This window comes from Oncorhynchus clarkii, chromosome 17 (assembly GCF_045791955.1).
Source record: "Oncorhynchus clarkii lewisi isolate Uvic-CL-2024 chromosome 17, UVic_Ocla_1.0, whole genome shotgun sequence".
Classification (NCBI taxonomy): Eukaryota; Metazoa; Chordata; class Actinopteri; order Salmoniformes; family Salmonidae; genus Oncorhynchus; species Oncorhynchus clarkii.
In genome coordinates this window covers 45,256,030-45,266,121 of record NC_092163.1, presented here as the reverse complement: position 1 = coordinate 45,266,121, position 10,092 = coordinate 45,256,030, and the positions used below count along the sequence as shown (strand labels likewise).

The following is a 10,092-nucleotide window of genomic DNA, read 5'->3' as shown; positions in this document are numbered from 1 at the left end:
CTCCCAGGACCGCCCATGGCTGCGCCCCTGCCCATTCATGTGTAATCCATTATTTCAATTTACTGATTTCTTTATATTTACTGTAACTCAGTAAAATAGTTGCATGTTGCGTTTATATTTTTGTTGAGTATACATTTAGTGGTGAATATAGACAAGCTCCACATAACTGCTAAATAACTAACTAAATAGCTAACAGGATGGCTACATGTACTATCTGAGTTGACCTTTGCATTTTATTTCTTATTTTTGCATTGTCTCTATGCACACTGACAGGACTCTACACACTACACACACTGATACTCCAACACACACACAAACACTCATACTCACACACACTGTCACGCCCTGATCGGTTTCACCTGTCCTTGTGATTGTCTCCACCCCCTCCAGGTGTCGCTTATTTTCCCCAGTGTATTTATCCCTGTGTTTCCTGTCTCTCTGTGCCAGTTTGTCTTGTATGTTTCCAAGTCAACCAGCGGTTTTCCCTTTCCCCTGCTTTTTGCATTCTCCATTTTCTAGTTCTCCAGGTTTTGATCCTTGCCTGTTTCTGGACTTTGTACCTGCCTGCCTGACCATTCAGCATGCCTTGACCACGAGCCTGTCTGCCACTCTGTACCTCCTGGACTCTGATCTGGTTTTGACCTTTCTGATCTGTCTTTGACCATTCTCTTGCCTACCTCTTTGGATTAATACACATTGTAAGACTCCAACCATCTGCCTCGTGTCTGCATTTGGGTCTCGCCTTGTGCCTTGATACACACATAATATGCACATTTATACTGACTCTACATACACCCAGTCACATACAATCATAATAGACACTGCTGCTACTCTGTTTATCATACTGTATATCCGGATGCCTAATCACATTACACCTATACATATCTACTGCTATCGACCCATTATCCCTGCACATTGGAAATATGGAACTGACCCTGCATATAGTATGCTTACTTTATCGTGTTCTTATCTAGTTAAAAAAAAAATGCCTCTTGTGTTTTTTAATTCTACCTCATTAGTTTTAGTTCAACATTGTTGATTACACTGATTACTGACTGCATTGTTGAAGTTAGAGCTTGCAAGAAAGGTGTTTCACTGTACTTGTGCATGTGACATTAGAAGTTGAAAGTTTAAACACGAGGGGGATTTGACCCTGTGCCACGCTTCAAGCTGCCTAGCCGCCAGCGGATGAAGTGCTTCCCCTTTCTATGTTTACTCTTCTGATCCTGGGATTGTAAATGGGGAGTAATTGTTCCCATAATGTCAAGGACATTGTGTATACATGAATGTGTTCACTGTACACTATACATGACTGTATTCACTATACACTATACATCATTATTGACAAAGATGAGCAAAAAAGACTGAATACAATAAAATAATACGAATTGGAAAATTATATTTTATACTAATTAAATTGCTCAGAGAAAGAGATTATGTAATAAAACCTTTAAAACGGTATCGCATCGGGCCGAACAACGTCATTTACTTGTGACTGTATTCAACACATAGGACGGCCTCATTGTGCCGTGCCTTATTGCTTAATTAGATTAAAGCTGCGATTTTGGTGAATCAGTAGTTGCTAGCCAACTTGTGGTACATTCACAGTGGGAGAGAAACAACAGTAAATGGCAGCAGTGCACCAGGAAATGATTTTCCCTGACCATGTATTATGTAAAACATTATTACAGCCATAAGGCAGCTGAAATCTTCTGTCTTTCCATAGCTGCATTAAAATATTTAGATTTGTATCATTTCACTTCAGATTTTTATGATTAACCATGTGACAATGATTTTGAGAAATGAAAATGTGCGTATATAAATATTCATAACAGGCACACAGAAATGGTAGGATACATTTTAAGCTTCCCCAAACTTGAAACTCATGAGCTGCCTATGGACTTCACTATTACACTTTTTTTTTTTTTGAATGCGTTCAAGCACGTGCACACATACGAGGTCCCGTGAAAAAACTGGCCTGCCTGTGGAAATTAAATCCCCGTACAAATGATTCATTCTGGAACTTGTTCTGTTGGAACACCTGCTCTTTCCACGACACAGACTGACTAGGTGAATCCAGGTGAAAGCTATGATCCCTTACTGATGTGCCTTGTTAAATCTACTTCAATCAGTGTAGATGAAGGGGAGGAGACAGGTTAAAGAAAGAGTTCTAAGCCTTGAGACAATTGAGACATGGATTGTGTATGTGTGCTGTTCAGATGGTGAACGGGAAAGACAAGATTGAAGTGCCTTTGAACACGGCATCAGTTTGAGTGTGTCAAGAACTGCAACCCTGCTGACACAACAGTGGAAAGCATTGGAGTCAAAGCACAACCAAATTCCAATGGAAAAACAATGTCTGATTTTTGGTTTGGTTGCCACCCAAATGTCTATCACTGTGCTTTCAACCATTTAAAAGCACAGCAAAGTTCAAATGGAAAAACATATATTTTGTTTATTAATGTGTTATCACTGTGCTTAATCTAATAGCAGAAACAAATTACCATCCCTACAGGATTCCCCGATTCTGTGATTGCCAAATTTGAGCAAAAAATTATTATATTTTGTGGGATTGCAAACTGGACCAATCACCGCACTATTTCCATAAAACGTCTTACTAATTTTGAGGTTGAATGTTACTGTATTACGCAAGTAAAATCAAATTGTGTTTCTGACAACGCAACCACATATCAACAGGAAATATAGAGTGCCGTCAGAAAGTATTCATACCCTTTGACTACATATTGTTGTGTTACAGCCTGAATTCAAAATTGATTCAATTGTTTTTTCTTCTTACCCATCTACACACAATAGCCCATAATTACAAAGTGAAAACATGTTTTTACATATTTTTGCTAATGTATTAAGAATAAAATACTGAAAAATCTTAGAATCACCTTTGGCAGTGATTACAGCTATGAGTCTTTCCGTGTAAGACTTTAAGAACTTTGCACACCTGGATTGTATAATATTTGCACATTATTCTTTTTACAACTCTTCAAGCTCTGTCATGTTGGTTGTTTATCGTTGCTGGAAAGACATTTTCATGTCTTGCCATAGTTTTTCCAGCCTGTGCTTTTGCCTGTGCTTCCCTCTATTCTGTTTATTTTATCCTAAAAACTCCCAAGTCCTTGCCGATGACAACCATACCCATAACATGATACAGCCACCATCATGATTGAAAAATATGAAGAGTGGTACTCAGTGATGTGTTCTGTTGGATTTGTCCCAAACATAATGCTTTATATTCAGGACAAAACGCTTTTTTTTGTCACATTTTTTTACTTTAGTGAATAGGATGCATGTTTTGTAATATTTTTATTCTGTACAGGCTTCCTTCTTTTCACTCGGTCATTTAGGTTAGTATTGCGGAGTAACTCTATAACTGTTTTAAAGTCATCATTGGCCTCATGGAGAAATCCCTGAGCAGTTTCCTTCCTCTCCGGGTTAGGAAGGATGCCTGTATCTTTGTAATGACTATGTGTGTTGATACACCATCCAAAGTGTAATTAATAACTTTACCACGCTCAAAGGGATATTCAATGTCTGCTTTTTATTTTATTTTTGCCCATCTACCAATAGATTCCATTCTTTGCGAGGCATTGGAAAACCTCCCTGGTCTTTGTGGTCGAATCTGTGTTTGAATTTCACTACTCCACTGAGGGACCTTACAGATAATTGTTTTTATGTGTGGTTCAGAGATGAGGTAGTCATTCAAAAATCATATTTAACACAATTATTGCACACCGAGTGAGTCCATGCAACTTCTTATGTGATTTTTTAAGCACATTTTTACTCCTGAACTTATTTAGGCTTGCAATAACAAAGGGGTTGAATACTTATTGACTCAAGACATTTCAGTGTTCATTTTTAAAATAAGACTCCCACCGAAGGTGGCTCCTCTTCCTGTTCGGGCGGTGCTATGCTCGGTGGTCGTCGTCACCGGTCTACTAGCTGCCACCGATCCCTTTTCTGTTGGTTTTGTCTTATTGATTACACCTGTTTCTTGTTTATGTTTTTAGTTGGACTATTTAAGCTGGTAAGGCTTGCCTGCTCTTTGTGCGGGCTTATTTTTCCTCTGTGTATATTTGTGGTGGTGGGTTTCCCTTTGTATTTCCTCCGGACGGGTTGGGTCCTGGTTTTGGGCCGGTCTCGTATGTGCGCCCGGTGTTGGCATGACCATTTTTCTCTGTGCCGGAATAAAACATTGTTCTTTATCATTTGCTTCCTGCGCCTAACTCCGCACCCACTACGCCTAAAGTGCGTTACATTTGTAAACATTTCGTAAAACATAATTCAACTTTGACGTTATACGGGATATTGTGTGCAGGCCAGTGACACATCTCAATTTGCTCCATTTTAATTCAGGCTGTAGCACAACAAAATGTGGAAAAAGTTAACGGGTATGACTACTTTCTGGAGGCACTCCATCTACTGCTTGGAAAGCTCCAATAGAGCCACTGGCTTAAATTCTGTAACTCCAACATATCATTTTTTAACTTGTCGACAAGTTAAAAGGCTATTTATTGTATTTCAAAAGTGATATTGAATTGTGTTTGGTTGTCAACGCAACCAAATATCAACATTTGAAGGAGATGTATCTTCTGCTTGGATAGTTCCATCTTTGCCAATTACTTTAATTCCAGTTTGTTTACAAGTTAATAATTGATATTAACTATTTATTTGTTGGATTCACATCTCCCTCTCAACCAAAAATCGAATTTAATGAATAGGACTAAATCAAATCCAGCTTTTAACTCACTTTATATGAAGTTTGATTTGATGTAGTACTATTCTTTAACGTAGATGTTTGGTTGAGATGGAGATGCGAATCCAACAAATAAATTGTTAATTTAATAATTAAATCACCCAGAGCTTGAAACCTTAGGCTTATTGTACTGTCTATTTTTAGTTCAATTCTGGGTTGTATTGGAAAAAGAGCTGTTGAAGATATATGATTGATAAAGTATGGTGACATGTCATTTTCTCTGTTAAACCTACCCTTTGGATTGACTTCGACCGCATCACTGAATCTATTTCGTTTTTAAATGGAGATATCTCAACAATCATTCTCATGACAGCACATTGGTAACAGTCAGTGCCAACATGGATCATAGCTACAGTAAGCAGGGCTTGGTTAAAACTCTGGATGGGAGACCAACGGGCAGATCAATTCTCCGGTAGGAGGTGCTGTCCAGGCTGTTTTTTTTCTTCTTTCTGATCGTGGAAATAATGCATTTAATACAAGGTTTGTTTATGTAGACATGTGGTTACCATGGTGATAATACTGCGGTTGAAATGTCACCCTCGAAACAACAGTTGATCCATTTTCGTATTCCACGTCACAATACGTTGACAAAATAGGATGAAACATCATTGATTCAACCAGCTTGTGCCCAGTGGGTACATTCATTTTATTGCAAGAAGCAGCTTTTCATTTTTACGTGAACTGGGTGAAGGTGATAATAATGTTATGACCAAAACAGCACAGTGGGGGGAGAAGCTTTATTTCCAAAATGTCCAAGCGGTCAAAAGGTGATGGAAAGTTCGGCTCTTTTTACTGACTCAGATCTTTTCAATTCGTTCTGTCAAACTAACGAATCTTTTGACTTTGTTCATTTGATTCCATTGCCCAGAGCACGCAAGACCCACTACCAGCGAACGATGAATAAAACATTTGAACGAATCATGATTCTACAAGCCCTTCGTTCACCATAGGGGGCTTATTCGAGCTGTCATTTGTGACTCAGACTTATAAAAGTGTGCTTACATGTTTGTTTTTTTTACATTTGTGATTGCTAGGCATACAAATACAATTATTTATTGATACCTTTGAAACGAGGTCTAGCTGTGGCTGCAACCGAACTAGATTGTGAGCGACTCATGGCATAATGCAATTGCTTGACTGCTGCTAGGGAGATCAAATCAAATCAGCGTTTATTGGTTGTCTACACAGATTTGCAGATGTTATCGCAGGTGCAGCGATATGCTTATGTTTCTATCTCCAACCGTGCAGTAATATCTAGCATGACAATAACAATACACCCATAATCAAAAGGAAATATATATCAGACATCCTGTATATCAGACATACATCAGACAAGCAATGTGAGGGTCCGGAATATAAATATATAAATGGTGTGCATAGACATTATGGACGTCTATGCACACCATTTATTAATAGAAAACAATTTATGAATAGAAAAGATGTGCACAGCAGTAGTTACTCAAATACAGTATATACAGACAGTACCAGTCTACAGTGTAGAATAATTGGGAAGACATCAAAACTATGAAATAACACATATGGAATCATGTAGCAACCAAAAAGTGTTAAACAAATCAACATATATTTTAAATTTGAGATTCTTCAAAGTAGCCACCCTTTTCCTTAATGACAGCTTTGCACACTCTTGGCATTCTCTCAGCAAGCTTCATGTGGAATGCTTTTCCAACAGTCTTGAAGGAGTTCCCACATATGCTGAGCAGTTGTTGGCTGCTTTTCCTTCACTGCGGTCCAACTCATCCCAAACCATCTCAGTTGTGGAGGCCTGGTCATCTGATGCAACACTCCATTACTCTCCTTCTTCAAATAGCCCTTACACAGCTTGGAGGTGTGTTTTGGGTCACTGTTCTGTTGAAAAACAAATGATAGTCCCACTAAGCACAAACCAGATGGGATGGTGTATCGCTGCATCTAACAAAGACATGGCAGTTAGAACCAGAAATCTCACATTTGGACTCATCAGACCAAAGGACAGATTTCCACAGGTCTAATGTCCATTGCTCGTGTTTCTTGGCCCAAACAAGTCTCTTCTTATTGGTGTCCTTTAGTAGTGGTTTCGTTGCAGCAATTCGACCATGAAGGCCTGTTTCATGCAGTCTCCTTTGAACAGTTGATGTTGAGATGTGTTTGTTACTTGAACTTTGAAGCATTTATTTGGGCTGCAATCTGAGGTGCAGTTAACTCTAATGAATTTATCCTCTGCAGCAGAGGTAACTCTGGGTCTTCTTTTCCTGTGGTGTCCTCTTGAGAGCCAGTTTCATCATAGCTCTTGATGGTTTTTGTGACTGCACTTGACGTTCTTGAAATGTTCCACATTGACTGACCTTCATGTCTTAAAGTAATGACAGACTGTCATTTCTCTTTGCTTATTTGAGCTGTTCTTGCCATAATATGGACTTGGCCTTTTACCAAACAGGGCTATATTCTGTGTACCTCCCCTACCTTGTCACAACACAACTGATTGGCTCAAACACATTAAGAAGAAAATAGATTCCACAAATTAACTTTTAACAATGCCCACGTGTTAATTGAAATGCATTCAAGGTGACTACCTCATGAAGCTGGTTGATATATATTTTGATTTGCTTTTTTGCTTACTACGTGATTCCAATATGTGTTATTTCATAGTTTTGATGTCTTCACTATTATTCTACAATGTAGAAAATAGTAAAATAAAGGAAAACCCTTGAATGAGTAGGTCTGTCCAAACTTTTGACTGGTACTGTATGAAGTGGGCAAAACAATATCTAAACATTGTTAAAGTGACCACGGTTCAATGTCTCGAAATATACCTGGGGCAGCAGTCTCTAAGGTGCTGGGCAGAGTACCGGTTGGTGGTGGCTGTTCAAGAGTCTGGTGGCCTGGCAATATAAGCTGTTTTTCAATCTCTCGTTCTGGGCTTTGATACAGCTGTATAGTCTCCGTCTGCTGTATGGTAACAGGGTGAACAGTCCGTAGCTCAGGTGGCTGTGGTCCTTGATGATCTTTTTGATCTTCGGCTGCCTCAGATGTCCTGGAGGTCAAGTGTTGGGCTGACAGCGCCTGCCTCTGGAAAGCCACGGGGTTGCAAGTGTTGCAGTAGCCATACCAGGCGGTGATGCAGCCCGGCAGAATGCTTTAGAAGTTAGTGAGGGTCTTATGGGCCATGCCTAATTTCGTCAGGCTCCTGAGGTTGAAGAGGTTCTGTTGTACCTTATTCACCATGGTTACAGTGTGTTGGGACCATTTCAGGCCCTTGGTGATGTGCATACCAAAGAACTTTAAGATTTTGACCCTCTCCTCTGAGGCCCAGTGCTATCTCTGCTGTTTGCTGTAGTCCATGATCAGCTGCTTCGTTTTGTTGACATTGAGGGTGAGGTTACTTCCCCTTCACCACTCCGCCAGGGCACTAACCTCCTCCTTGTAGGCTAGAGATCAGGCAGATTTTTTCATGAGCAGATGTTCAGGGGGCTAGAACATACAATGCTTTCAGAAAGTATTCAAAATCTTTAACTTTTTCAAAAATGATTTTGAGTTAGACTTGTCACGGATCTATACACAATACCTCATAATGTCAATGTGAAATTTTGTTTGTAGCTAATTTTTGCAATGAATTAAACAGAAAAGCTGAAATGTATTCAAACCCCTTTGTTATGGCAAGCCTAAATAAGTTCAGGAAAAAAAATGTGCTTAGCAAATCACATAAGATGCATGGACTCATTCTGTGTTCGATAATAGTGGTTAACACGTTTGGAAGTCTTACTCTTGTCGGCTTTGGAAATTGAGAGCCCACAATCCTCGTGAGCAGCAAGGGCCTCGTCGGTGGCTCAGTGTTATTCTCCTTAACGCGGGCAAAGGTGTTCAGCTTATCTGGGAGTGTGGCGTTGGTGTCAGCGACACGGCAGGTTTTCCCTTTATAATCCGTGATTGTCTGAAGTCCCTGCCACATGCGTCTCATGTCAGAGCCATTGGATTGCAACTGCTCTTTGTCCCTGTACTGTCGTTTTTGCCTATAGGCTGGGAGCAGCAGGATAGAGGTGTGATATGATTTGCCAACGGGAGGGCGGGGGAGGGTATGGAGCGATTTCAATGCCAACAGAAATTGCATAACATTGAATTAGAATATTTTTGTATTTGTAATGCACAAATTGAAAATATAACTTGTATTTCATGATTTGAAACTGAATTGAATGAATATTGCATTCAGCTTCAACATTTCAATTTAATTGAATATTCAAATTCAATATTTATATATTTAGTTTCAATATGGTAGATATTGAGTTCATTGTCTGTGTATCAAGTTTAAAAACTATACATTTCATATATTCAACTTACACTACATGAGTAAAAGTATGTGGACACCTGCTTTTCAAACATCTCATTCTAAAATCATGGGCATTAATATGGCGTTGGTATTCCCTTTGCTGCTATAACAGCCTCCACTGTTCTGGATAGGCTTGGAACATTGCTGTGGGGACTTGCTTCCATTCAGCCACAAGAGCATTAGTGAGGTCGGGCACTGATGTTGGGCGATTAGGCCTGGCTTGCAGCTGGTGTTCTATTTCAAAGGTGTTTGATGGGGTTGAGGTCAGGACTCTGTGCAGGCCAGTCATATTCTTCCACCTCAATCTCGACAAATCATTTCTGTATGGACCTCGCATTGTGCACGGGTGGCATTGTCATTCGGAACCAGGAAAAGGCCTTCTCCAAACTTTTGCCACAAAGTTGGAAGCACAGAATCGTCTAGAATGTCATCTTATGCTGTAGCATTAAGATTTCTCTCCACTAGAACTAAGAGGCCTAGCCCAAACCGTGAAAAACAGCCCCATACTATTATTTCTCCTCCAACAAACTTTACAGTTCACACTATGCATTGGGGCAGGTAGCGTTCTCTTGGAATCCGCCAAACCCAGATTCTTCCATCGGACTGCCAGATGGTGAAGCGTGATTCAGTCCAATGGCGGCAAGCTTTACACCACTCAAGCCGACACTTGGCATTGTCCATGGTGAGCTTAGGCTTGTGTGCGGCTGCTCCGCCATGGAGCAATGGAAACTCCATTTCATGAAGCTCCTGATGAACAGTTCTTGTGCTGACCTTGCTTCCAGAGGCAGTTTGGGAACTCTGTAGTGAGTGTTGCAACCGAGGAAAGACTATTTTTAAGCGCTTCCGCACTTGGCGATCCCGTTCTGTGAGCTTGTGTGGCCTACCACTACGTGGCTGAGCCGTTGTTGCTCCTAGATGTTTCCACTTCACAACAACAGCATTTACAGTTGACCGGGGCAGCGCAAGGAGGGCAGAAATTTGACGAACTGACTTGTTGGAATCA

At 40.2% G+C, this 10,092-nt stretch overlaps 1 long non-coding RNA gene across 1 annotated transcript; it reads right to left on the bottom strand.

Annotated features, from left to right (window-relative positions):
• Positions 1-5,493: 5,493 nt before the first annotated feature.
• Positions 5,494-8,771, bottom strand: LOC139369772 (uncharacterized). Its single transcript, XR_011627066.1, has 2 exons — positions 8,529-8,771; positions 5,494-8,193 (listed from the first exon to the last, which is right to left on the bottom strand). It is a non-coding gene; the product is annotated as an uncharacterized lncRNA (long non-coding RNA).
• Between the last annotated feature and the right edge of the window lie 1,321 nt (positions 8,772-10,092).